The sequence below is a fragment of the Thunnus maccoyii genome, chromosome 21, assembly GCF_910596095.1.
Source record: "Thunnus maccoyii chromosome 21, fThuMac1.1, whole genome shotgun sequence".
NCBI classification, from domain to species: domain Eukaryota; kingdom Metazoa; phylum Chordata; class Actinopteri; order Scombriformes; family Scombridae; genus Thunnus; species Thunnus maccoyii.
This window is the reverse complement of record NC_056553.1, coordinates 25176290-25202047: the sequence shown is the minus strand read 5'-3', so window position 1 is coordinate 25202047 and position 25758 is coordinate 25176290. Positions and strand designations below refer to the sequence as shown.

Below are 25758 nucleotides of genomic sequence, written 5' to 3'. Positions count from 1 at the left end.
TACACAGTGCAAAGTACTAGAATGCAGTCTTCACAAATTCAGTAGAGTTAGGCAATCCTGAGATCTGAAGCCTTTCTCACTACAGAGTACACCAAATTCAAACTTGTGTCCCTTGGAGTTTGAACTTAAAAAATTGAACCTGGGATTCTAAACAAGAACAGGAGGACACAGTATGTTAAATTTGCAGTTGGAACAGAAGCATTCTTTCTGACATCTCTGGTTCAGCTGGGCTCTGGTAATTACACTTTAAAACAACTGTAAATAATTCCAACTCAACTAACTGTTTTTGGGGTTCCAAACTGCAGCAATCGTGAGAGGTGGTAAATAGGTACACTTGTTCTCATCACTGTAATATATATTTACAATAGAAAGAAATCTCATTATACACCACACCACTTCTGTTTTTTTTTCACGAATATGTGTACACATATACATATATATATATGTATATACAAATTTGGATTGTACAATGTTAATTGCCCAAAAACATCTTTACACCTTAAAGTCAAAGCAATTTCACAGCAAAAAATATTCGATTTTGACCAAAGCTGAGAACAATGTTTATATTCCTAAAAGACTTATCTTATTTCATCTTTAAAACACCTCCTGTGGCTTAGGGATTGAGATACCCACAATGAATCTCAACGCCCTTCATTCAAGTCCAGCTAGGGACCTGTGTTGCATCTCTCTCCTCCTTATTTCCTGTTATCACTCTACTGTCTTTAATAAAGCCATAAAAATGCCTCCAAAAAACACTGGAGACATCATGCTGCCAGTAAGTTATGAGAGGGTTTGCCAAGATAAGATTGTTCTCCCCGGTTTACATCATACCTGGTTAGTGGTTCGTCACATCTCTGGAGCAAATTTTCATGTAGGCATCATTTTGATGAATCATCCACATATTTTAAATCTAAGCTAAAATGTCAAAAAATTCTTGAAAATAGTTATGGGTCTGGCTAAAATACATGCTGCTGGATACTTCTAATCTACTCCTAGTCCACACACACAAGTGGAGATAATGGGTGGAGCAAGAAAACTTGGGGGGATTTGGATCCTTCTTGGCTAACTGCAGACCTTTAATTGCCATGTACTTGGACCATGACTGATGATGTTTTTGTTGGATTTTTTAACTCTGGAGAGAGCCAGGCTAGCTGTTTCCCCTTATGCTAAGCTAAGCTAATCACCTTCTGGCTCCAGCTCCCTACTTAGCATACACAAATGAGAGTGGTATCAATCTTTTCATCTAACTCTTTGCAAGAAAGAAAATAACTGTATTATCCAAAATTCAGAACTATTCCCTTCAAATTTCAATTTTGAGCCTGTTGAAAGATTTAAAAAGAAGTTTCCAAGTATTTTACACAGCATTCATCTTATCACCAGATTTCGACTTTGTGAAGGATTTGTATCTTTTCTTGTATGAGTGTCCAAAGACTGAATTTAAAACTACAAACTTTACTTGAACTGATGCAGTCAGCTGCAGAACTCTACAGACCAGGCTGTCAAGAAAAATGTTCCCTCTTTGAGTCTTGTAAATATATGACCCTGAATTCTGATGATTTCGATGTTGTTGTTTTTTCAGTTCAAATATTTTTCTAATACTGTTGTCTGAACTTAAAGGGCACCAAGTCTGATCTTTTATCACCCCGTGTTGGAGCTGATGCAGGACACTGTCTGAAGCACTTGTAATGTTTAATAAATCTTCACCTGCAGCCGGAGCAGGTAGCAGTGATGCATGGATTATTTACAACTCAGGGAGTGTTTATCCGATAGGCCACTGAGATGGGTTAAACATACACCGTTTCCTTAATTGCCCTGTGACATTTCACTTATTGATAATTTATGTTGAGAAAGAATTGTGCTCAGATTAGCACAGCGAGGACCAATGACAATTTATGGCCTTAAAAGGGCAGGCCATCAGGCTGCTAACAGTGCAGGATAAAGAAAAGTTCCTGACGGTCCCGTGATCAGAGGCACTGCGATTTTAGATATCAGACAGGAAGTGGAGACTTGTAAGAAACAAGGGGCAAATTAGTGCTTTTACAACCTTCCATTTGTGATTTACTGTGGTAGACAAGACCAAAGATTGCAAGTAATGAGGTACATACACTGTTACATGTATTTGAGTGACTTTTTTGAGTAAAGTGTTGGGGTAATGCAGTTTCATTCTTACTCAAGTGAAAAATCAATACTTTTATTCTGTTGCACTTACACCACAATACTGTTACACTGCAATACTTTTATTTCAGCCTATTTATTACTGTGCATTGCATGTTCCATAAGCTGGATTGTAGTCAGTTGATCCCAGGTCTGTTTTGGCTCTTTGTTATCAAGCAGCCACACCCTTCATGTCTCTATAGAATAATGGATAAATCTACAGCGAGATTCAGATGAGACAAAACATCCCTGGCCTCACTTTTTGGCTGGACCGGCCACGGACCAGTCCTATAATTGCGGCTATCTGTGAGTGAGTGACTGAGTGATTGAGTGACTGATGAAGTTTCACCATTGGTTAGCCGGCCAAGTGTTGGAGTTTCCTCACTGGTTGTTACTCTTTCAAAATGAATCAGTGTGAGATGATGGAAGCGGAGGACAGCAGTACAATGCAGAGTGACTGTGTCTCTGACTCTGACGCTCTCAGCTGCAGTGTTAAATGCAGTGAAGTCGGCTAAACTCCTGTTTAAACAGACATGTAGCAGCATCTCTGCGTCTCCTCCTCTGCCATGTGGTGGTGATCGTTACTCCGGCTGACAGCACTGTCAGCAGCTGGCAGGAAAGACGCTCCGCGGTGCGTTTGGATTTTATAACTGAACAAATACCAGGACACAAACTTTTTATTTATCTGTTGTTTTCACATCACAAACGACAAACAGCAGCACTGAAACACCAGTCTCGCAGGTAAAACATGAGACTCATGTAGCTGTTACACCAGTTTAGTGTAGGGCAGCTGCTCTGCAGGTGCGCTTGATTTGACTGTAACTGCAGTAACTGGGCGGAAATAAGCCTCCTGAATTTGCACCCAAAATGCTGTCAAAAGTTTCATTTATAATTTCCACCTAGCGTTAAAGCACCTCAAATAACAACCACTAAATGCAGAGTGAAAAATGAGAGACATCTGCAGAGTGAAACAGATGAAGGAGCAGGGAGAGTTAACAGATACTTAGAATACTTATAATTAGAATTAAAATAAATTCTCTTTCAAATCAAATATCCCGAGATATGAGTGGAAAGTATTATTCTTGCAACTGCATCAACTGCATTTCTAACTTTTTTTTTTTTTTGACTCAAATGTAGCTTAACCATGTCATGTGATGCTACTTCAGTACACTTTACCAGCAAATATTACTGGGACCACTACAGAAAATTGTAGATGAACAGTTAATATCAAAGGATTTACATTATAGACACAACCACTGACTATGTCTGTAACAAACTGGCCACAATTTCACCATACACAATCCAGCTGTACACTAGGCTTTGACTTAGTCTTGTTTAGAATTGCTTTGTCTTTTCATTACCAAATAGTCTGATGATTACTCTCTCAATTAATCAGTCAATCATTTTGTCTGTATACATAAAATGTCAGAAAATATAATTCCCCAATAATTTCCCAGAGCTCAAGGTGGTGTCTTCAGATTCCTTGTTTCAACAGACAACCAGTCTGAAACACAAAGATATTCAGTTTCTATCATATAGCAACAAAGAAAAGCAGAAAATCTTCAAATTTAAGAAGCTTATATCAATGAATGTTTGGCATTTTTGCTTTAAAAATGACTGAAAACTGAAAAAATTATCAAAATTGTTGCAGATTAATTTAATTGTTCTGTCGACAATTGTTTTAGCTCATGCTAACAGGCCACAGCTCAGCACAGACTGAGATTGTGGTTGGAACGCTGGTCTGAGGTCTATACTATGGCCTACTGAACTAAACTGTTACAGCCTCTCTAAACAAATAAAAACTCTACTGGAGTCCGAAACATATGAAAGGATGCCAAGACCCCTGAGTTACCAAGAAAACAACAGGCTTTATTTTGAAAATAATAAACCATACTCAAAGTGCAAAGAAAACAAACAAAATGGGGTGGAGATCCCAGCCAAAAGGAACAAAGATGGGGAAGCTAGTGAGCCAGCCACGCAATGGGCCATCGCACCCAGCTAATCCCCCTAAACTGCCAAAAGAAAAATCTAAACTAAATTGAACTGAAACAAAACCTGAAACCTGGTGATCTCCAACCCAAACTAAAAAAACAAACTAAAATAACAAAACCCAACACTCTAAACATGCTGGGGAAAAACAACTGGGAGAAAAAGGGAGAAAAAATTCCCCAAAACTATGCTGCAGACAGTTGGGCGTGTGTGCGTCTCCACACTGCTGCTCAGGTTCCCCTTCTTCTCTCCGGTGGTTAATTGCTTTCAGGTGCTTTACTCCTACACAAGAAGGCAGGTAGAGAGAGAGAACAAAACACACCCACAAGTGATGTGTAATAATGCACATGCAGGGCCACATGTAAAATTATGACATACTAAACAAAACATTACTACTCTATAGATTACTATACTATACTATACTATACTACACTACACTACACTGCACTACACTACATTTCACTACACTACACTACACTACACTATACAAGCATACAGCTAGAGTCATAAAGAACTATTTTCAGCAGCAAGAAGAATGATGAGTCCTGCCACAGATGGTATGGTTTGGCCCCCACAGAGCCCTGATCTCAACATCATGGAGTCAATCTGTGATTACATGAAGAAGCACCTGAGATGGCCTAAATAATAAATCCACAGAAGAACATTCTTTCTCCAGGATGGTTACAACAACCTACCTGCAAGTTACCATGAAAAACTGTGTTCAAGTGAACCGAGGAGAACTGCTGCTGTTTTAAAGGCAAAGCTGCTCACAGCAAATATTGATTTCATTGAGGTTTCAATCTTACAAAATTGAATAAACAGCAGAAATTGTTTTCATTTTGTAAATTAAAACAATTTATAGCAATATTTTGTAAGCATTCTCACTTTATTTTTAGTGCCTAAAACTTTTGCACAGTACTGTATGAGTAAATGAATGGACTAAATGTTTGATTATTGTGTCATGCATATAAACATGGCCATGCCCGCATGGGCACCATAACTTTGAAAATGAGCCAGAACCACATTTCCAAAGAATAGAAACAGTCCAAAAAAAGGGAAGCAACAAAAACATCTTTCACAATAAACTATCCAGACCATCATTGTCTATAACTTAATTCATAAATCACTGACAAGGACATTTATTATATAGTACTAGGGAAGCCACAGTAAAAAAAATAATAACCATTCCATCTCACTTCTTTTCAGTCTATTGAGACAAAGTTAGCAAATTTTAACACATCAAAATTCAACAGCCATTCCAATTTTCCAATCTGTACCAAAATATTTCATGGTTCCGTCAAGCAACTCTCTTCTATCATCATCATTTGTACTGTACAAAAGGAAGTGGGACTCACTTCCCGCTTCACCCAAATCACACATATTTAACCAACACATGCAGTATTTCTATATTTTTAACTAATCGTCTAATCGGGAGATGATGATGTGACATTTCTTAAAATGCAAAAAATAGAGTAGAGTGTCAGTATATCAATGGTAAATTTATACATCGCTTTTAAAAAAATGTCTTGATTCTAAGATGCATCGCTATGCAGGCGTGGACAATTCTGAATCGATTTACAAATGTCAAAAATCAATTTTCTAAATGTTAGTTAATAACATGATGTTGACAGAACGAAAAAGGCGGAACTCAACTGAGAGGGCAGTGTAGCACCCGGACAGTTTACAGTGTGCACACACTAGAGTTATCTTGCAGTTCATCTTTAAAAAAGGCAGCGGTTGCAAGCTTTTTTTGATTTAATGACTAAATAATTACTTTTGCAAGACTAACCTGAAATATATTGTGAATACTTTCTACGCTGTCACTCACTAACAAACGAGACCAACTGACCAACACACACTGCACCATTTAATAACCAACTCTGGTGTGAGGAAAAAAACTTGGTGGGCACTCTGCAGCAAAACCAATGCCCAGGTAATGGAGTCAATGAGTAAAGCTAGTTGAGTAGCCATTACCTGCGTGTGTTTTTGTAATGTCTATGTACTGAGGTGGGTCACACAGATACTGGTATTGAAAAGATGCAGCTTTTTGTATTATAGACTGTTGTAGTCTGATTTTTGAAAGCACTTTCTAAATGAAGAGGGAAGACAGGGAGGACTGGGCTGCAAACACAGGTGGGTGGTCTGGAGGCATTGACCAGGGGGCGAATTCTTCTGGAGGGGATGAATGACGTGTTGAACAGCCCTGATTAACAGAGGAAAAGACTGCACCACAGCAAAACATAATAGTATAGGAAGCTGTCGCCCAAAGACCATAACAACTAAGTGTAAGAGTTTTTTTCAGCAGATACTTTTGCATGCTTGTTATCAGTAAACAGTACTTTACAGTACTCTATCCACCTCTGAATAAGACAGGAAAGCATGAAGACACACTAAATTTCAGAAGAATGACAAAATCCCAACAGTGTTCATAAACAGTAAGCCTCTGTCCTTACAACTGTCCACCTACTGTACTATGTTTTCTTTGAAACACTCAGAGTATTCCGTGTTTTTACATTTCAGTCTGCTGCTGCGCGGAGGGTAATAAATCATGTCTCCATCTCCTCTTAGAAGGCCCCAGACACTTTAATCATCCCGTATTCTTGTGTGTTTAGCCATAATAATTTGGCTCTATCATGCAAGGACAGTCCTGCCTGTGATTTATGTGTGTGAGCGTGAGAGGAAGCTGAGCCGGAACACAGCCACACTGCTGCCGCCGCTGCTGTTGTTTGGCTTATGTTTTTCACTTCCTCCAATCTTTCATCCCGGTGTCTATATTGAATCTGTTCATTTCCTCATTCTGTTTCCCCCTCTGTCTCGCCAAGCACACATCCATATGTTGCTCTTTATTAAGACTGGATGAGATCTGAAGAAGACAGAAGTGAGTTTTCTGCTCAGTATGCTACAGTATACTGCACTCTGCAGTTAGACACAATCAGGTTAATCATGTTCTTCAGGAAACTGTAATCTTGCAGTCACAAGAATTAATGCAAATTCAACAAATCAGATCAGAATAACAAACTTACAAACTTCATAAATTACTGGATTGTGATATAAAATAATCAAATTCATCATGACAACCATCTGTTATCAACATGATTCATTTCACATTTAAAAAGATGAAGACTTTGTGCTACATGTTAAAAGAAAATGCAATTATTTTATTTTTATTAGAAAATGTAACAATTTTAGTGCTCTTTGAAAGGAATAACGAAAAAAAAAATTTAACAATTTGACTGTTCTATGAAAATAACAAAAACATTTTTCTCACATGCCACTTGTATGTTATTTTGAAAACTAAATTTTCAACTAAAATTGAAGAGCCTCCAAGAGGAGTTAACCACAAAAATCATGTTTTTGAGTGGAGGTGATCTCTAAAGAATTGGACCGTATATTTTACAATATATTCTGCAATGTTACTAAGACATTACAATTTTCAGAGTAAGTGAACTGAAACTGTACTGTAAAAGAAAGCAATGTTTAATCCCATGGTATTAGTCCTCACCACATCCTCTCAAAACGGATGGTTTCCTTTCCCATGCAATATAGACAAACCTGTACCATATGTTCCATAGTGCTAAAGAGACAACTCCCTACTGTAGCACTTGTATTCAACTTAGGCTATGATGCTACTTTGTTTACCTGGGTGCTAAGGAGTAAAAATATAACTAAACAGTTGGCAGGTTTATTACAGTGCATTCAGCATTTCTCTGACAGTTTATGAAAACTGAAAAAAATACAATGAAAAGAGCTCTTGTACCCAAAAATAAAATGAAATAAAATAAAATGTCCTTAGTGCCTCTCATTTTTTCCCTTGAATGTCTCTCTGCCTAGATAGGATACATTTGTGTGATCATTGGATGATCATTCCTTATCTGGCAATTTTCTGCAAATCTGTTGTGTCAATCCTGTCAAATGGAATCTGAAGCAGCTGGCCACACCACCTCCAGGTGTACCTCAGAATGTTTCACCACTGGGACTGGTTCACCATCACGTTTCGGCAAAGGGTTAACTCCATGCTACAAATCCAGGGTCATCAAAAAACGTACAGTACAGAATAAATCAGATAAATCATCATACAGTCTACTTTCAAATGAGGTCTCATCCACTTCCTCTAAACTCAATTTCACAACCCTGTTGTCTAGGGATTTCTCTTAGAAATTTTATAGTATTCCACCAAAAATTAACTTCACCTGGTATCAGTAAAGCAAGGCGTTGCTCATATAAATGAAATACATTTCCCACATCTCTCATATAACAGAAAGTTATAATCCCTTTAAACAGGATCTGATGAAGTAGAATAACTTTTGCAGAAATTAGACTAACGTTAGCATAACTACAATCAAAATATGATCGTGAATACAACCAATAAAAATACAGTTGGACACACCGTATACATCCAAAATAATTTGTAGTACTGTTTAAAATACTCAGATTGGTTTTAGCTTAATTTCACACAAATTAACTAAATTGCTCATATTCTCTTAAGCTAGCAAGACGCTATGCTACTATTATTTATTTTATTTTTTTTTGCAATGTAGCCCCCTAACGTGCTTAAATTAGGCATAAGCATCCTCATAAAATATAAATTCAGAAAGTGAGGGGCCACAATACTGCACCATAATACCAGCTGAATTCATATTGCAAACGTATTTTGAAAGCTACTGTGTTTTTGTTTTCTATGGGAGGGGGTTGTCTCTCTGAACCCAGTTTTGCACTTTGCTTTTGTAGGGCAGCATAGTTAAATTCATATTTCACATATTTTGAAGGGATCTGTGTTTTTGTTTTCTATGGTGTTTCTACAGGTGGCTGTGGCTCAGGAGGTAGAGCAGGTCGTCCACCGATTGGAAGATCGGTGGTTTGATCCCTGGCTCCTCCAGTCCACATGTCGCAGAATCCTTGGGCAAGATGCTGAACCCCAAATTACTCCAAAAGGCTGTGCCATCGGTGTATGAGTATGTGTGAATGAGTATTAGATTAGATCTCCTGATGAGCAGGTTGGTATGTGGTTGGTATGTTCAAGCAGCTGAAGACTAAAACTGCTTTTCTGCAGAAACAGTATATAATTTTAACATTTATTTTTAAACATTATTTTCACTTGACAGGATTTTTGTTGATCTGCAGTATAGTCAGAGGCTTTTTAGCAGTTTGGTTTGCCATTTTTCTCTTTACTTTCTTTCAGTAGTCCAAAATTGTGAGCTGTCCTCACCACTAGATGAGCCTAGTTCTCTGGTAAAGGGACAGTGACGATTTCTTTTTAGTTGTACCAAACAGATGCTGCAATCTGCTGTAATGTTTTGAACAGCTGAACAGGTGTTTCACCTTAGTGACTGGGAGGGAGAGAGAGAGAGAGAGAGAGAGAGAGAATGGGGGGGGGCAGGGATTGAAGAGCAATCACAGAAGAGAAATGTCATATTTGCATATCTCAAAAATACATCACAGGACAGCCATAAAGGGGCCTGTGAACATAGTTTTGCATATTGAGAGAAATTTCCACTGCTTTTCAGAGAGCGCTGTTTATGTGCAATTTTAAGAGGAAGATAAAGGTTATATTGGAAGGGAGGGAAACATATCACTCCCACTTCTGAAAACTAGAAGCTGGAATCCAAGAGAAGACAGATTTTTTTTCATAAAAAACACTATATTACCCCCCCCCCCCCCCCCCCCCCCCCACACACACACACACACACAAAGTGCCTTATAAGCACTATCTGCTGTTTGTCAGGAGTGACGTTCATGTTGGACTCAAGACAGACTGAAAACCTTGGTGTATTTTGGGAGCTGCCAAGTAATTTTTACAGGATGAACATATATGAAATTTGCTGGGCTTAAAAACTTTCCATGTTGCCAGCACAGCCATGGGAGTTGGATTAGTGCACATTAGTAGTCTCTGGTAAGCACTGCCACACAGGACTAACTTCCCCTGTTAATGGAAGTGTGTAAATGCAGCCCGCTCTGTTTGGCACCAGTCATCTCTTACTTCTTTCAACCCATCTGGTTCAGTCAGACACCGCCAATATCTCAATTAGAGCCTTCCAAGACAGGTCTCATACTGAAGCCCTGTAATTTTTCCCATCACCATGCAGTCACACTCCTCTCCAAACAATAGGACCATCTTGTTTTGATTTGATTAAAATACATTAATTAATTACCGTGCACCAAAGCTGTTGTTTGTGATTAATGAGGCAGCAACACCTAATCAGCTGGCAGACAGAGGAGCATGATTGGCTGTCCTCCCTGTCTCACCTGACTGTTTATTACTTGACTAAACTAAACCTCACTGGACCGTGCCGAGATGTTGTTAACTGGTTCCAGATACAGATAATGTCTCTGCATGCTCTCATACTCTGTGTGGCTGCTTTGGAAATGGTGATAGTTGCTGATCCATAAGAACTGTGTTTAGAAGGAAATCCATCAATGTCAAATATAATTAAAGACAAAACAGACAAATACAAAATCATGCATAAAGTACTTTTAATTCTATTTTTTCTGCTGCCAAAATTTGATTTGGGAATGGTGTCTTTAATATTCTAGTAGGGGCTTTTTGTGAAAAACAGTCAGCCACATTTGTGGTGGAGCTCTGAGCTAAATGCTAACAAGCATGTTAGCATGCTTATGACAATGTTAACAGGTGATCTTGGTGAGATTACCTGTTTAAATAAAGGTTCTAATAATGTTAAGATGCCAGTGTTTAGATATTAATGTTTATCATGTTCACCTTAGATTTTTGTGTTAGCATGCTAACATTTGTTAATTAGTGCTAAACATGAAGCGTGGCATAGTGTAAACAGCACATTAAGGCCAATTCATAGTCGCCACATGTATGTGAAAAGCTGAAAACTTTCACGTGGACATCCAGGTGTGCACATGCTTCTAAAGATACTACAATCAGGGTTCTGCATAGGCAGATGCTCAACACACTCGTACTAGAACACAAAACAGTGACCTTGAAAGCAAGAAGAAGAGTTCCTTTGTTTGATGTATTTGTTAAATTAATGACGATAGGACCAAGAACTAGGAATAAAGTACACACATACAATACACAAGACAAGCGTTTAGTTTGATTTTCTAGCACATGCACAGTCGGTACAGGATGCACAAATCCCTATGTGGACATGGGAAGATGATGAAATATGTGTCTTGCTGACCCTCACAACCACAAAGAAACCATGAATTGGCCTTAACAGAGCAGCAGTAGCAGCTTGAATGCAGTGGATGCCTTACGATGCAAATGCTGCTGTGACAAAGTATGTTTTGATGTGACTGTTTATGATGTGAGTTACAGTAGAATTATGACTGAGATAGCGTTGGGTTGAACCAAAACAGCAAGTACGCTTGCTCAAGACCTACCGCTCTGTGTTTGTCATTGCACATGCGCAATTAAATTAGGGCCTTTGGTATTCTATAAATATTATACATACAGTACAGAGTGTCTGCCTGCTCAGAGAGTTTGGAGCAGCTTCATATGGAGTCCACAGAGGTTCTCTACTGGAAGCGTACCAAAGCTGTTTGTGCCTTGGAGATGTTATTAATTCCCTGCCAGGGTTTTAAACAGTACCAATGTCTACGCTGCACACGTTGACCTCCATTCACTTCCACTGTTGCCTCTGACGGGAATACAAATAGGGTTTCATACAGCCGAATAAACAAATGCTTAGTTTAACTGAGTGGCCTTTTACGGGGGGCTCGGTGCCCTTCTTTTTACAGTTTTCTCCATTTTCTGAAATGTCAGCTCTCCTCTGTACACTGTTTATCTAACCATCTAATTCCTGTCGCAGAGAGGGAGGCAGAGAAAGACAGACAGGTTACCAGCCTCACGGTTTTTTATAGAGCAGTTATGGAGAGGTTGGCCTTTTTGGGGGTTTGAACAATGTTCTGGGAGCACTCTGTCATTTCTCACTCTGTGACTTTTAGGAGCTGATGACGGATGGTTTGCTGCCTCCCGCCTCTTCCACATTAAACCGAGAATGGTATCACTCAAAGTAGGCCTGTAATGCACAAATAACCGGCAGACATTTTAGAATAAATGCATGGCTGTGGCAGCAGGATGCGGCAGACCTTTGGGTGAACCCCAAATGGAGCCTTCTGTTTCCTATTTAGCCGCTGCCTGTGATCTGTCATATATATATATATATATATATATATATATATATATATATATATATATATATATATATATATACAGACTGCTCTCTACCCACTCTTCCCCTGAAAGCTGTTTCTGATGTTGGGTGGGGAATGGAAGGGGGAACAGCTGATATATAGGGCCACTGTCGGCTTTTTATTAAAAATCAGATCCAGTCCAGTTGGATAGCTCCACCTCTGAAACAATGGATATCATGCAGTTTCACATATTCATTCAATCCACCAGTGAAGATGGAAGAAGCTTATGTTTTCACTTGTTAGTTTGTCCGCCTGTTTGTCCATGTTTTTATCAGCAATATATCTCAAAAAATGACAAACAGATTTGGCTGATATGTGGTGGACAGAGCTCTCAGTGCAAAGATCAGTTTATTCACATTTAGTTATGAGCCAGATGTGGGGCGTCTGACATCAAAAGAACTGTTTTTTAGCAATATTCTCTAAGTGCTGTGCCATGTTTGTGAGGACGTTCAGAGGCTTTCCCTCTCTGAATAGAGATTTTTGGCAGATTTAATAATGTTGAATGCTAGCGCACTTCTCTGTCAGCAGCTTCAGCGGCAAATGGCAAAGGCAGTTAAATAACCAAGTCAGCTTTTTCATTACGCGGGGCCACGCAACTCGTAGAGATTTTAGAGGTGTGCAAATCGGCTCATCTCCCATAACACCCCTCTCTGTGCAGATTCATAGAGTATAAAGAGTATAATTCTAGCCTTACATTGTTAACAACATACATGATTTTTTTTTAATGCAGGGACAGAATGAAAGAATAGGTCTGGAGTAAAATAAGACAAACAGCTTGAGTACCTGGTAAGTTTTGAAATAAGTCTGTCTGATCCATCTCACACACACCCCCCCCACACACAGAGTCGATGTGACTCTGAACTGTCAGTGAGTAAACTTTAGTCCTTTGACTAAATTGACTGCATAACCACTGCAGTGGTCATATACGTGAATACAGAATGAAAATGAAAATTCACAATGTGCTCTATCCGAACACACCTTTGGCTTGCACTCTTCAAACTGTGCATTTCAAACATTAGCAGTGAGCTAGGAGGACATGTGGGGATTTGAGGGCATCATAAATAAAATCAGGGAGTGGGTATTTAACATAACATTTGCTAGAGTTGAATAAGAATGTTTTTTTCATTGTGCACACAGCTCCAGTGTCTTCTCCTTTGCTGCTACTTGCTATGCATTCAGCCTGGCAACTGGCAGCATCCCCTCCAGGCACTGAGAGGAAGGTTCAGATGTGACTTTAACAAAGCTGGAGGACTCTATCCGGGGGGGAGTATTGCTTGGAGTCATTACAGCCTCTTCTTGTCTTGTCTAGTACGATCACTGTACTGATGAGAAAATGTCTCAGTGGACTTACACTGCCATACTGAATCTTTACCTTTATGAATGAATGATAAATTAAAAAGAAAAAACAAGCAGATGAGTGGATATAGTAGGAAAACAAAATATAAACATTTTGCTACTTATATCCGATATTTAATGTTTCCTCATTATGTTGATAAAATTGTAATCATTTCTTTCTAAATGTATTTGCTGTTGTAAATTAGTAGGATACACACTACATAGTTTTTTCCTGGAGCTGTCTGACCACTATCTACAGACTATTTTCATTTTTACCAGCTGTGAGCAGCTAGTTTTTAATTCCTTTTGTGCATTGCCTTACGGTGTGCAAGGCTGGATTACTAACAGTAAGTAAGTAAGTAAGTAAGTAGGTAAGTAAGTACAGATTTATTTGCATAGCACTTTTCAAAACAAATGTCACAAAGTGCTTCATGTTAAAAGCATCAAGTAACCATGATAATAACAACAAGCTTTATGTTTACAGAATATAAAATAAAATAGTTACAAAACAGAAATAAAATCAACAAAAACAACAAAACAGAAAAACATCAGTTTAAAAAAGCAAGGGAATATGAGAATATGAGGTTGAAGCTCCCAGAAACTGTTGCAGTCTATGGAGCACTTTCAGAGCCGATAAGTACCTCTGTTTTATCCTTATTTAAATGAAAGACATCCAGACTCTCAACCAGTCAGGGCAGGGCGGCCCCTGCAAAGTCAGACAATTTGCTTAGATTATCACATTTGGCAGACATGTCAAACATGACATGTTGTCTGCATAAAAGTGAAAAGATATATTAAAACAATGAATTAAAGGCCCAATGATAGCATATAGAGAATAAAATAGGGCCAAGAACAGACCCTTGAGGCACTCCAAGACCGCTCAAGACAGCAGCATCAGACCTACCATTACCGACCATCACAGAAAATGGTCTATTTGATAAACTAGTGCAGTGCCCGTTCAAAACGTGCCTGTTTGGAACAGGCAGATTGCTTATTATTTCTTGAGAACCATATATGTATATACGTATGTTTTTTTCTCCTGTGTATGCTCTTGGCGTTGTGTGTTGGTGTTGTGTTTTTCTGACAGAAGTTCCACCAAAAATAGACATTTTTATCTAGTTTGAAGCTGCATTTTAACGTTACGCTTTTAGACCCAAGTTGCTTTATCAATGTGTTTTAATGATGTGAGGGTTTTTAGCTCTTGGGCACCAGATTTTAAGTTTTAAGTTACACGTTGCCTGGTGGGATCAGCCTGTCGGATCAACCTGGCTTGTTTTTAGCATGGGAACTAACTAGCATCAGCCAACCAGAACTCCTGATACCGACCTTCAAGAAGCTACAACCACTAACTGAAGCCAATTTTCCGCAGCGGGTCCACTTGTTGGACCCGTGTCGGTAAGTTCCGATGCTTGATGCCTTTTTCGTGGGTCACCTGTGCTAATACCTGATCAACACTGTGGGCTCCAGTTCGTTATATTAAACAGTCCCCACTCAGACACAGAGCTGAGCAGCTCACTGTTCACCTGTTTATTCACAGTTTATTTATATTAAATGTGTCTTGTGTCCAAATTGCCCCAAAAGAGCATCTGTCTCCTCAGTAAATCACCTGTTGAGTGTTTGATGGTTGTTTATTTGTGCTTTAGAATGTAACCGTCATGAAACAATCAGAAAATAACATATTTCTGTCATTCACGGGCTTTCTCTCTCTCTCAGGGAAAGCTTTCTAGCCCATCTCTCTGTTGCTTGCTGGTGCTCTCAGTGCACTCGCCCTCTCTCTCTCTTTTTTCTTCTTGTCTTTTTTAAAATCAGTCAGGAAACCCACAACAAAGCCTAACTTTTAATATTATTAAACAAAGAGAGATGTCGTCCCTTCCTCTTTCTCATGGCAGAGTTGTAAAGTTCTGATTGTGACATATAGTAGCAAAGCCTAGAAGCTCCACCCTGCCGCTGCAGAGCGGAGCGGCTGATGGCTTGTTTATTCGGAGTTTAAATTTATGAATATTTATCATGTCGCGTGTCCAAATTGCACCAGATTCAACACAGGAATCCCCTAGTTGTAAGTCTTTTTCCAAAAATGAATCTTGAAAAAGGGGGTTCGGTTTATAATCAGGGTCGTCTTATATTTGGGTATCTGTTAAAACGCAAGCACCTAGGCTATTGGGGAGAAGACCATTCCTTCTAAAGAATGATCTGTGGTTCCAGAAGAGATTAGAATTATCAATAAAACATTGATACAACATGCAATAGGCAGATGGACTGCAGTCAGGTGTGGAGAATTAAAATCCTGGTAAAACGTTCAACAACTCTTCTAGGGGAGAGGAATTGGGCCAGAGATGAAGATACCTTTGCCACTGGCTTTAAATGTATTTAAAAAATGGATGAAGTCATCTTTTAGTATTTTGGACATCTGGTTAAGGACATCATTGCAACTGACAAGGACCATTACATTTGAGGTAAAGGGGTGCTTATAAAGAACACTTAGGATCTGCTCCACTATATGCACAACCTTAGCACCCAGAAAGCAATGGGTTACTGCTGAATTTTTCCTCATGTTTCCGATAATGGAATTGCCAATAACTAAAGTGGGTGGAGGAGACTGGTCAGATGGGATGGGACAAGGAGTCAAAGTGGGTCAACCCAGAGATGAAGCAGCAGATTGAGGGAGACCTCCACAGCCTGGACTTACTTTGGTGGTACTTTGTTTGGTTCCGTTAAATCCTCTGGGACGGACCAAGTGTCCAGGCAGAGTTTGAGGTGGGTGTGGTTATGATGGATCATCAGATTGGGCCAGGATGGTTGAATCCAAGTCCCCTGCTGCAGCCGGGGACTGCTTTTCATCATGATCAACATTATATGCTGATATAAGTGTTGTGATTTCTGTAAGTTGACTTACATGTACAACTGCTATGGTTGTTACCATTTTGTGGTTAATTTTTTGTCACAACTTTTACTTGCCTTATAGGTAGCTAGCAACTTAGGAAGCAAGCTACTCTAATCAACCATTAATGGGCACAACACACAACCATGTCACCTTGAAATGTTTGCTATTAAATTGTTTTCCCAATTATGCTGCAGTAGTAATCATAACTGACTGAATGAAGCACTACATTTATGTACTGCACCAAAGTTGTAGGGAGGAGACCAGGCTGGATGGCGGGTTTACAAAGCACAGGACTTTAACTAAGCACTTTGGTTAGGGGTAGTGAAAGAAGGTGGTTTCAGTTATGCAAGGTTATCAATATCAGCCCAATAATAGCCTGACCCGACAGACGTAGGACCATAAATGGGCACAGTGAACGACAACCGATGCCACATCTGGAGCATCTCTGTCAGAATTTATTTTATCTTATCTTGCCTAGTATGACAACTTCCACAGCGTGTTCCCTGATGTTGACCATAGCTTCACAGAGCGCTCTTCTGTGCAGAACTATAAATATGTCAAAGTGAAGGAAGAATTATTTTGTCGGTGCTGCTCATGCTGTGAGGTGGAACTGTAAAATAAGAAAGGTTCATGGCACCATTTCAAACAGACAGCCAGTATCATACACATAGCTTCATACACCATTTTTTGTTTACATTCTTGTTCCTGGAAGTCAGTCCTTGGCACCTCCTTCCAATGACATCACACAAGTCGTGAAAGATGACAATCTATGATTGGTTGGGTACCAACGTGTAGTCTGTGATGTCTCTTGGCCAAGTCACAGCAAGAATTTATGACTCTAAAATCGTCTAATTTGACATAGTGACATCTTTTCAGACAAAAATATTGTGTAGTCTGAACCTGGCATTAAACATGAATAAACACGTTGTGTCTCGTGCTTGAAGTCAGTGCAGACTTTTTCTGTATTAAACAAAGATGATGTTTTCCTAACCAAGTGCTCCCAGAGTCTGAACAAAGTAATAAAAACATTTAATATTGTTGTAAGCTACTTAGTTTGAGCACATATTGTGCTGCAAGATCAGATAGTTTGCTATCAAAAAAATGAGTGAAATACATTGACACTGAACATTCTGCTGTCTTTTCAGTGTCCACATTTTTGCAACTTGTTAAATATGTTAATTAAAAACATTTCTCATTATGTTGTCTTATTTTATCATTGTGTAATTCAGCCAGCATTACATTTCCTGCACAACTTATTTGCTGTTGCAATTTAGTAATATATAAATGTAATGTCTGGGAGAGAGAGTTATGATGCAGGCAGAGATTCAGAGATCTAGAAGCAGGTTATTTCAGTTTTGTCCTTATATGTTTTCATATTCTCAAATTAATGTGTCTAATCAAATTACCACACATCAATCTGGGGCCAGAGAAAAGCTGTACACATTGCACAGAGAGGAAGGAAGGTATGGGGGGGTTAATGGGGACCAGCAGGAGGTTAATCCGGCCATGAAAATATGCACACTTACGACTTTAAGTACACTTTTGACACTTTTCATGGTAAAAAACACTGCATACCCCATAGTTTGATTAGTATGTAGTACGTCATTGGGACAAAGGTTGGTCTCCAGCAGCTGTTCTACAGTTTTAAAGATGTTGATGTTAATACCATACCTTACTAGAAATCTAGTCTGTGTAAACAGACACAAGTAGCCTAAAGAAAATGTTCTCCTTGATTATATGGAAAGACAATTAACAATTATATTGAATTATCACCTTGCCCTACTAATGTGTTTTAACTCATTTGAGTCAAATGCTGCCAAACCCCTGTGTTGTACCTCCTGGAGAGGATCCGTACATGCTGTGCTGAGATGGAGCTGGATTGGGTAATGAAAAGGTCTGGACTGCTGCTGACTCCCACCTGCACCCAGTGTGGCAGCATCAACCATTTCTCTCCCTTTCTCCATCTCTCCATCTCTCCCTCCCTCCAGCCTTTGGAGGGATCAATGAGTGCAAATGAGATGGAAAACAGCAATTTCCTTCAATCTAGCCTGGATAACGTATATCAATCACCCAGCAGGCAGCACACTTCATAGCTCATCACGTTGCATCCACAGAGCAGCCCACTGATGTCCAATAAGCTGCAGCAATCACAGCCAGTTTCCACCCACTAATGGAGACTGTTAGAGAATATGCAGCAGATCTATGTTCAGTGCTTTAAAATATTAATCAACTGTATTTTTTATAAACTCAAAGCCTTAAATCAGCAATGTGGCTGAAGCCAGAGAGGTCTCAAGGCTCTTTGGTTAGATAAGTGATTCCATTTAGAGCCACAATGGCTCAAAACCCCTCTCATTTGTTGAAACAGGAGAATTGTAAATCAAAGTAAAGACATATGTGCTTCTGTCACTGTTGTAAGAAGAGACTGAACTGGTCAATTTTAAAAAGGCTGAATATTTAGCTTTTATAACTACTGTAGTGTCATGTGCACAATGTACAAAATAAAATACTAAATGGTTAATCTATTTGTTTTTATACCAGCTTTACCAGAGACGTCTGCCCTTTTATAAAGCACCCTTTATAAAGTTTTAAATAATGATTTTATTAATAGTTAATAAGCAATTTACTAATAATAGTTTATAGAACCATAAGGTTGTGAATAAACTCAATTGGCTGGTATGCAGGAAACATAATGCAGGCTGGACTATGTTTTCTGCTGATATGCGTATCTGGCAAGTTGATATTGAACATATGAGTTAAATTTTCAGTGACTGTGACAACCACCAAAATATCAGACCTTGCAGTACAATATCCGCTATACGAGACATGATGTTGTTATAAACGTTTAACTGACACAACAATCTTTCACTAATCTTAACCAAAGTGCTTTTGTTGCCTTAAGTCAAACACACACAAGACTCAGGAGTGTGAACTTCTGGTGTCAACATCCTATGTTTTGTATGGCCAGCCACCGTCCACGCTGACCACCTCCAGACTTCAGTGCGGCAAATAAAGGTAGCGCTTCATTCATTCAAAAAGCGTTATTAACGGCTGTTGAGTTTGGTAATGCAATGTAATTGGGAAAACAATTTATTAGCCTATAAATATAACATAGACATAATTTCTAGGAGACAGGGTTGCTTTCAGATAGTTCTTTAGTTCATCAAGAAGACCACTCCATCAGAAAGAGCTGTAGAGTATCTGCTCCAAAATCCCTTTTTAACATCATATTAAACATTTACAACCATAGACTTGATGGATTGTTGTAAAAAACCTTTTACTAAGGACTTAATTACATTTATACTTTTACTGTAGACATGATGGCTAGTTGGCAAGTGAGAAAGTCAGGACCCTTTTTAATGGCTTACTAACTAATTTATAACTGCAGGCATAATGACTTAGAATGGGAAAAGCAATGAGCATTTAAAAACATTTATAACTGCCTTATTTCCAAATAAAAGGATAAATGCCAGCAAAAAGGCAACCCAAAAGTTGTTCTTATCAATGTTACCAAATTCAGAAAAAAACAACCCCTGAGAAAGATAGTTTCCTTATTTACATGCATTCCGACAATATCTCCTCCAAAGTAAACAACACTGTCATTAACTTTCAAAATTATCCACATGAATGTTTTCTGATCTGGCAGATGAAGACAAAATCAGACAAAATGTCATGTTTGCACAAGACTTCATGTGTGTGTGTTGTAATCTGCTTATAATGCACCCCATTTTCAAAGTTTTTCCACACAACAGAAATATTCTGTAAATTTGGCACCTGCATCTTGCATAATTGAAAAGGGAACTATGTTTTCTTAAGCATTCACACCAACACAAGATAAATGAGACAATTGTTGGCCTAACGGTGGCTGCAAGCCAGCAGCGGGGGAAGAGATTTTATGTATGACACCCCAACGTGTCCCTAAGCAAGGCATGGTGTGGCAGCAGGGAGCCAGTCTCATTACACAGGGCCTTACATAGGATGTGCTCTCACTCAGCCTCGCCTCCTCATTGGTCCAGGAGGAGACTGGGAGCCACAAAGGGAGACTGAGACTCAAACCTTCATCTCTTTGTCCTCGCCCCACCTCATCTTACTCCACCCGCGCAATCTCCCTAAAGCTCCCCTGTAGAACAGTGGAGGCAATATTTTGTGACAGAATCTCTCAGACTATTAGGCACCCAGAGGCACCTCTGGGAGTCATCTCTCTCTCCTCCTCTCACTGTCTCCCTCTCAATCTCTCTCTTCCTCTCTCCTGGCAACACAGCTGTTATCTCTCCGAGATGAACACTCACATGCTCACACACACACACACACATATGCACACAAGCATTCCCTCATGCACATTCACCATTCAGCAGCCCGCAAACAGAAACACACACACACACACACACACACACACACACACACACACACACACAAAATAGCATTCACCAATGCGCATTCACCTCTATAAAACCCCCCTTCTAAACACAAACACACACTAAGACACACACCGCCTTCGGCAACAGTAAACTCGTCTTTGCTTTATTCTGCAATTCTTCACTGTAGCAGCTACAACAAAAGAATCAGAGTGACGCACATGTTAAAGAAGCACACAGAGACACGTGCAGCGGGAAAATGAGAGAAAGGGAAAAATGGAATGATATGAGGTGAGGAAAGCTGTAAACTTTATTGCTGCCGATTGTGTGTGTTCAAATTACAATTTATGAACCAAGACTAATGAGAAGATGAACATTGGCCAGACAAACTGATAATGAGCACTGACGGAAAAAGCATTAGACTCAACCAAAAAAAAAAAAAAAAGTCTAACCTCTAGTGGTATCTAGTCATGCAGATACAACGGATCCATGCGTTTTCATCTAACCTGCTTGAATTAGAGAAAACACAGACACAAAGAGAAAAGACAGTAAGATTTCATCTTTATATACCAACCCCTTTAGAGTTACTTCAAACAATATTCAATAACCCCTAACCCTTTTTTCCAAATTAAGTGTTGTACTATAACCAACATGAGACCATTGATGTGTGAGGTGATTTTGGGGACACTACACTGTATAAGAGTGAAGTTATTAAATATTATAAAGTATCTCTTTTTGCACTTTTTAGACGTCCCTGCGCATTCATCTCACAGCTGGCTGCACATAGAGAACAATGTTCAGCTCGGAGGATGGCTTGTTTTAGTGAAAATAAGGTTGTAGTTCATTGTCTACCTTACTGCGGTAGGAAAGAGGCTTTGTTTGTGTTTTAACAATGTTTCGCTCATGAGTTATTGACGTGTTAACTATTCTTAAGTGTCCTCTGGTAAAACTTCCATTGTCATTTCTGTAATGTGTTGTGTTGTGGTATTTGGAGCGGGTTTTCTAAATGCTGCGCACGTGTTCTCAAATTGATGAATTGATGATGTTTTCTTAATTTGCTTGTGTTTTTTGTATTTACATGTGATTTCTTGAGTTGCGGAATGTTTGCTTGTTGACCACCTTGAGGTAACAAATGAAGAAAGAGAAAAAGACACAGTGCACCCCTTTTCCTCACAATTCTTCATCTGCCCTGGCCTGCACTTGTACTATACACACTGAAAGTAGGAGATGGGTTACCATGTGATGGGCATCACAGACAGCCAATGTCCGGGGCGTTAGAAGTGCAAGAGACTGCTAGACTGACTGACTGATGGAAAGATGTCAAGAAGCAAATATCTATTTTCACATCTTATTTCATAATGAAAAGGTCCAAGCCTTCAAGTGGGAAAGGAAGAAAAGAGAGAAAAGAGGAAGAGGAAAAGAAAGCCCAGTATAGAGGTATTTCCTCTTATTAAAATGCTGTTTTGTGTGTGGATATTTCATTTGTAGTAGCTAGCCAGCTAAGTAGCAATAAAGCTAATGCTTAGTTAGATAATGATGCTAAGATAGCTGCTAGACTCAGATACAGATTGATATGAATCTGAATGTCAAGCCCGTAGCTAACTATATGGATAACTGTTCCTTCCCAGAACATAAGGCATTGTGCTGAAATTTCACTGATCAATATCAGTGATAATGACCAACGCTGTATCCATAAACACATAGATTCTGCACCGGCTTGCACCAGCTATGTGTAAGTTCTCTCCTAATTTAGAGTAAAAGGCAACACTGGAGGCTTAGTAACTACTAGTTAGTTTGTAACAAAATTAGCTACTAACATTAGTTACACCATGATTACTCAGGGCATAACCAAACTAGTTTGGACGTAAGTCATAACTAAAATAAATCCAAATCCTAACCTCACTTAGAGCACCAAAATGACTGGAGCCGCCCTGACTGCTACCATGTCTTTTTTTAAACTACCACTGGTGGACATCAGACATTTTAAACAAAGTTGCTTTAATTACAAAGTTTATAGGATTGATCATAACAAAAAGACTGTTATGGTAACCAGTTTGAGCCATAAGCCACATTTTGCATCACCATCAAAGTCAGCCACTGTGTTGTGAGTCTTTTTACGGATATATTTTTGGATTAGGGTCAGGTTTTTTGAAGGGTTCGCAGCTGAAAATGTGACCCATTTATACACATGTTCTAATGTGTACAACAATTCATTTCTATTTAACAGTTCATTCTTATTCATCACAGTAACGACTGCAGTATTGTTTTTCATCTAGCGTTCTCTCTCTAAGACTGTTAATATCTAAGTCTACTGTTGTAGACTTAGATATTACTGAATATTCACATTGGACCTCCATGATGGAACAGCAGAAAGGTTTCTGGCAGACCTGTGCTGCAGCTGCAAAGCTGCTACACTTAAGTCGTAACCCTGAGAGAAGACAGAGCACTGTTGTATGATCCAGACTGCAGCAGAGGAATAGAGCTCTTCAAAATGATGTGGTTATGGAGTGAAATCCCATTATTCTGCTCCGGGGAGATGTGGAAATGCACAGAGGTGTTGATTTGCTGTCAAAGGTGAGTGTTAAGGCTGCACAATTTTCACCTTTGTCTACACTCACCTGAGGGAGTGTGGACCAAGAAATTTATTTGGTGGCTATATTGGAATATAATGAGTCAAATACCAAGCAGAAAGGGTTTCTAATTCAAACAACTTCTGCTACACCAACTTTCATCACAGGTTATTATTATTATATATTAAATTACTACACACACACACACACACACATATATATATATATATATATATATATATATATATATGGATGGATGGATGGATGAATGGATAGATAGATCACAATCAGTAGTGGTGAACAGTCCATTTAATCAGGTACTGCAGGTAAGTTTAAATCTGAGGTATTTAGCCTTTATGTTTTTCCAATTTATTCTCCATTATACTCCACTAAATGTATCTGAGAACTTTAGTTACTATTATCAAATTTTACCCACAAGCCATCTGATTAACATGTCAAATATTACATATTGTTTAAACCAGATGTTACCAACCTTTTTTTGGTTTGTGACCCCTTAAAAAAGGTAATGTCTGTTCTTGTTCACCCCTCATCACAGGTTGAGGCGCAATGTGCACACAAGTTATGAGCAGTCAACCAGAGAGGGATTTTTCGCTCTGTTTGTTTCATTTGAGGGATTTTTAGAGGTCTAAAGAGGTGAAAGTATCCATTCCTCACGCAAAAAGCAAATATAAAAGGAAATCCATAAAAATATACATTATTTTGTGTAACAAAGGTATCTGGTGATGTGACACTTTCATTTTTTCTTCCCAACCCCCAGGTTGGCTTACAGTAGTTAAAGTAGTTAAAATAAGATCAACTTCAACCAGCTGCAAGATTAAATGCTACTTACATTTAGATGCATCAATAATAATAATAATCCAATAATATACTGTATATACTAATAAAGGGGCCACTCAGCATACATAAATATTACTTTTAATGATTACAGGATCATGCTCATGCTGTTCTATATTTTCCTCATTGTCAACAAATCTCATTAAAAGACTTAAACCAGCGATATGCTTCTTTGTCTCTCAATGCTTTCTGACTACTATATGTGTGGGGCTTTCAACCCCAAGCCCATTATTTCTTCCGAAGACATAAATCTTTAAAAACGGCATACAAATGTATAGTTTCATTTTTCTGTAAGGTTAATGGGTGTACAAAGTGCAGGACTGTGATGCCACAGATAGGTTTGGGTCCTGTGGTAAGGCTTAAGCGTAGAAGCACTACAGTTAAAGTTAAGCAAAGATGATGGCTTTTGTTTCATATAAATGAAGTACGTCTCGTGTTTCAAGTCACTGTTGACTATTTCAGCATTTAATCAAGTGTTCTGATTGCCTAAACATAACCGTAAAATACGTGATCATGTTTTAGTTATAGTTATTGTATTGCCAGAGCAGATATTTAGATACATCGTTGGTAAATTGTTGGTAAACCCATCATGTTAATAGAAAACGCAATTCTGCCGCCATTGCATTCCTCTCAAAATATACAGTATTTTCTTTTGCAAATCAGTAAATAAAAATATTATTAGGAGATTGTGAAGACTAATGTTACTTAAAGGATCAAATTCTTCTCCCAACACTGGTATTCAATGTCGGGATTTCTGCAGTAAAATGGAGAAATTAAAAGACTAATCCTCATATTTCATATCAGATACACCTGTGCTGGTACCGGTTAAAAAAAAAAGTGTGATAAAAAGGGGTTTATGTGACTTATCTAATATTAATCTGTGATCTGTGTTGTGGTCTAATAACAATGAAATCCCTTTTTTTTCATTTCTGCCACCCAGACGATATAACTATATACTTGTTATGTGCAAAGTAACAAACCACACAGTGAACATAACTCAAAGCTAAAACACACACACATAAACACACAGACACACACATACACAAATCAGTGTCAGTGACCTCCAATCATGTCCTCACACCTTCAGGGAAGGAACTTCATAAACTAATGGATGAATTGCCTCGCTTGTTTTTTTCCCTCCCTCATCTCCCTTTTTGGCTTGCCTCTTCACAATTAAGTTGCCTGGGGTGAGGATATTTGTCAGACGGTTTTTTTCTCTCCTTTATGGCTTTGTGTATAAGGTTGTTGATTTATTCGAGTGGATACGTGCTGTATGTTACAGGCAGAAAATGAGTACATGGCTTATTCATTCTTTTCTTTACTAGATGATAGCTAGTTAGTTTGAAGTCATTTCCAGAGCTGGAAACTAAATGTATTGGCAGTAAGTCACGTTTATCATTATAACAGCCATTATTATTACAAGTAATGTCTGCTAAAATGTTAGTCCTAAAAATGAGTCATA

General features: G+C 38.7%; 1 long non-coding RNA gene across 1 annotated transcript; it reads left to right on the top strand.

The window, feature by feature from the left end:
* Positions 1–21902: 21902 nt before the first annotated feature.
* LOC121887740 lies at positions 21903–24448 on the top strand. The gene is made up of 3 exons (XR_006093030.1): positions 21903–22308; positions 23148–23445; positions 23998–24448. It is a non-coding gene; the product is annotated as an uncharacterized LOC121887740 (long non-coding RNA).
* Positions 24449–25758: the final 1310 nt, after the last annotated feature.